Genomic DNA, 5,000 nt, shown 5'->3' with positions numbered 1-5,000 from the left:
AGACACAATCAGACCAACACACAATCAGACCACAGACACGCAATCAGACCAGAGACACACAGTCAGACCAGAGACACACAATCAGACCAGAGACACACAGTCAGACCACAGACACACAATCAGACCAGAGACACACAGTCAGACCAGGGGGAGTGCAGGAACCTGAAGCAGGGAGAGAGAGAGAGAGTGAGAGCTAAAAAAAAAATTCAAAGGTGAGACAAAGAGAAACAGACACAGGTTGAGAGAATTGCGATTAAAAAAAATCATCACAAAAGTAAAAAAAAAAAGAAAAAAATAGCCAATAGCTGCTCAGTGAAATTCATTAAATGAAATCTCTCCATTGGTTTCTGAACTTAGAACAAGAACATTTCACTGCTGCAGCTCAAACCTGAGAAAATCAAATCACATGTTGCTTTGTAAAAACGAAAACTGCAGAGCAGACAGGATTTCAGCTCAAACTGTAAAAACAGTCTGCGCATGTTTCCTGCCTCTGCTCAGTGTTGTTCTGTTTCTGATAAATGTCCTGCTTTGCCTCTCCCAGGAGTATTGAGGGAAAGAGAGAGAGGGAGAGAGAAAAGAAAGGTATTCTGTTCAGAACAGCATATACATCACTAAGAATCTGACTAGCTAGACAGAAAGAGAGTGAGAATGAGAACAAGCAACAGAGAGAGAGAGAGAGAGAGAGAGAGAGAGGGAAGAAATATCTCACCCAATCTAAACAAGATTTGGTGAAGACTGAACACGAAGGCTTCATTAGTGGAGGGTGTGTGTTGAAAGCTGAAGCTAATTTTGTGTCTGTTGGAGAAAGCTTAGATTGCGTGTCCACTCGGCTAGCTACGTCAGGAGAATACTGATGGTGTGTCACTACACATACAAGCACACGTACATACACACACTCACAAACATGCGTACGCACAAACACACACACACACACACACTCTCACATACACACAGACAAGCACACACACACACACACACACACACACACACACACACACACATATACACACAGACATACGCAGACACTCACATACACACACACTCTCACATATACACACACTCTCACATACACACAGACAAGCACACACACACACACACACACTCTCTCACATACACACGGACACGCGCACACACACACACACACATATACACACAGATATACGCAGACACTCACATACACAAGCACACACACAGAGACACTCGAGCCTATCATATTAATACCAGTCACGACATAGGTTAATGAACGCCAGAGGTATCTGTATTAGAACTTAAGCTTAATTTTGTTGTTGTTTTTAATAGTCGAAAAGTAATATTACACATTACACACTCAAATAACCCCCTAAACCACAATGGCACCCAAGATGGCAGCCAGTTTAACTGAATTTATACACAGGCTTCATTCTAGTTGGGAGGTGATGAATATTAGAGAGGTGTGTGTGTGTGTGTGTGTGTGTGTGTGTGTAAGCTTCGTCAGGCATGTTTGAGTTGCCTGCAAGGCCAGTGAACTGTGTGCTAATGGAAGGTGTCAGGTGGAGGTTTAGAGAGAGAGAGAGAGTTCGGCAGCGTGAATGCTTAGACCAGACATGTAGATACCAGCAGAGATAATGCATTTCATTATCACGTTTAACCGTGTTTGTAAAATTCACCAGTTATGAAAAGTATTTTGCCAAAATGGAACAGACCACAGGGATGAAACTTTTAGCAGCTGTCTCCCTGGGCTGCCCTTTCTCCCTGTATGTCTGTGTGAATGTGTGTGTGTGTGTGTTAGATAAAGTAAAATATATTGATACAACTTGGGCTGCTCTGTCAGTGAGTCAGTGCTTTTCTTCTTTCATAATTTTTTGTTGTTATTGCACACGGAGACATTTGTCCTAACATCTCCACAAACCACTCCCTCGGAGGCGGTGCTGCCGGGGCAGCAGGTCCAGTGAGGGTGCCTCACGGGTGGGCTGAGCTGCCGACATGTCTGGGGCCCCTGGTGGCGCAGGTGTCAGTGTGCGCTGGTCAGATTAAAAATGTATAGCTCTGCTCACACCACAAGAACAATGAGTGTCCCCCTCAGTTATCTGTCACCTCCTGCAGCCCGGGGGACAAACAGACAGAGAGGACGAGTGAGGAGTGAGAGAGAGGGAGAGAGAGAGAGAGAGAGAGAGAGAGAGAGAGAGAGAGAGAGTCCAGGGGGTTTCATCTTATTCGCTCACTGTGTGTGTGTGTGTGTGTGTGTGTGGATAAAAGACATATTGTTTTATCACACAGATTCAGGTGACTGAAACAGCCTGTGTATACTCCCTGTCCGGGGAAATTTTCATAAACGTTCATTATTGGAACATATCAGACTGTCCTAAAATGTTTAATCCAGATGAAACAGGAGAGGCACTGAATCTGTCTCTAAACTGACATCAGAGTCTAACAGAACTGAGAGAGTCAGAGGTAAATCTAAAGAGAGAGGAACAGAGGATGAGTTCCGGATGAATGCTTCCCGACACAGCGACACAACGTAAGCCTCAGCTGTGAAATATGTGGAATTCTGGGTAATATAAAGAGATCTCATAAAGATAAAGACCTATGTCATCAGATAAACAAATGCTGTGATCAGCTCTCTCTCTCTCTTTCTCTCTCTCGCTCCACTCTCTCTCTCTCCCTCTCTCTCTCTCTCTCTCCTCTCTCTCTCTCTCTCTCTCTCTCTCTCTCTCTCTCTCTCCTCTCTCTCCCTCTCTCTCTCTCCCTCTCTCTCTCTCTCTCTTTCTCTGCCTCTCTCTCTCTCTCTCTGTCGCTCTCTCTCTCTCTCTCTCTCTCTCCCTCTCTGTCTCTCTCTCTCTCTCTCTCTCTCTCTCTCCCTCTCTCTTCCTCTCTCTCTCTCTCTCTCTCTCTCCCTGTCTCTGCCCCCACCCCTCCTCTCTTTACCCCCCTCTCTCTTTCTCCCCCTATCTGTCTCTCTCTCTCTGTCTCTCTCTGTGTCTGTCTGTCTCTCTCTCTCTCTCGCTCTCTCTCTCTCTCTCTCTTTCTCTCTCTCTCTGCCCCCACCCCTCCTCTCTTTACCCCCCTTCTCTCTACCCCCCCTCTCTCTTTCTCCCCCTATCTGTCTCTCTCTCTCTGTCTCTCTCTGTGTCTGTCTGTCTCTCTCTCTCTCTCTCTCTCTCCCCCTCTCTCTCTCTCTCTCTCTCGCTCTCTCTCTGTCTCTGCCCCCACCCCTCCTCTCTTTAGCCCCCTTCTCTCTACCCCCCCTTCTCTCTTTCTCTCCCTATCTGTCTCTCTCTCTCTGTCTCTGTCTCTGTCTCTGTCTGTGTCTGTGTCTCTCTCTCTCTCTGTCTCTCCCTCTCCGGAGCAGGGCCCTCTGACATGGTTAAGACCAGGACACAAACGGAACAGACCTTCATTCACACATGAATATTAAAACTGTTTGACCTCTGACCTCTGACCTGACCTTACGGCCTTTTAAATATGCATACCCATATGGAAATGTATGCATACACGTCAGCAACTTTAGTGATGAGCAGTGCACACAAAGGTCAAACATATAAAACATTACATTACATTCATTATGTTGGCTTTTCTTCTTTTTTTCTTTTTCTAATTATTCAGTAATGGTTTCAGACCAACTGAATGCAATGTCCCATTTTTTTATTTTATTGACGTGTTATAAACGTGTTATTAAGGTGTTATATAAAATGACTGACACTGGGGAAATACCTGCGTCATTATTAGTAGTAGTAGTAATAGTGGTGGAACAGTAATAGTATATGGTCACAGTATTAGAACCAGATGTTGTCGTAGTAACAGTAGAAGCCACAGTAGTGATCCTGTTTTATTAATTATTATGTCTCATCTGTGTCATTCACCTGTGGATTCTGAGTGTTATGAGTTCAAACTATGCAAAGAGATTTCGGTACCACTTTACAATAAGACTATCCTTATAAAGGATTCATAAATGGCTTACAATTAAGTTATTAAATATGTTGTACACACTTTATTAATAATTAATAAATACATTAATAAATAAGGATGAACAAATTCTAACGCGGTTTTCGTACATCGATGTGGGCTCACTATTTGGCGAGATCAAGTCACTGCTGCTGTGGGGTTCTGTTCTGTTTTGCTAGTTTCTTAGCTTACTTTATGTTGTCCCTTCATCAGTCGGCATGTTAAACTCTCAGCTTCATCTCATTTTTATGACCATTTATTTATGAGTTACTAACATTTATAACTGCCGAAAGGGAGCCTTATTGTAAAGTGTGAAACACATCACCATTCACTAATGAGTTGCTGAGTTTTCTCTAGAATGATGACACTACCTTTCATTTTACAACAGCACAAACCAGAAAGTAACATACTTAACATGCTGACACGGTCGGAGGTGAGTACATCATTCCCACAGACAATTACCTTTACGGTCCACTGATTAACTTTAACTAACATTAAACTATCACAGGAATGAACGACACAACACAAAGCCTACATGATGAACAATACACATACACTTCTACTGGCCACAACGGGGAAACACAGACTGACCAATAGCGAGACTGGGGTTAAACAATGGTCCATTGCCCCAAGGCATGCTGGGAAGCTGCCCCAACACGCATCACAATATACCAATTTAATATGATAGCATATGTCATATCAAAACCCGTGATAATAATGAGGATGGCTCCTGATAGCATGCTGAAAATGCAAGGTAAACAATATTGCCAAAGCCTTGTCATATGAATCTAGCAATTTGATATGAAAATTTGATATGCTATAATTTGATATGCCAAATGAAATTTTTTGACTATTAAGATATGCTGATGGTGGTTAAATGCTAGTAATTTATTAACACATATCTGATGGGGCTGACAGGTATAAATGCTGGCTGATGGAGAAGACAAAGTAAGCTGAGTAACCAATGAGATCGGAGGATTAATAGTACACATAAATGTGGGATCACTATTTGGCAAGCAACAGGTGACTGTTGCACTTTTTACATAACGTTTTATAACCACTTATTAATGATTTATAAA

Source organism: Chanos chanos, chromosome 7 (genome assembly GCF_902362185.1).
Source record: "Chanos chanos chromosome 7, fChaCha1.1, whole genome shotgun sequence".
NCBI classification, from domain to species: Eukaryota; Metazoa; Chordata; class Actinopteri; order Gonorynchiformes; family Chanidae; genus Chanos; species Chanos chanos.
The sequence above is the reverse complement of the archived record's forward strand: the minus strand, read 5'-3'. Positions refer to the sequence as shown.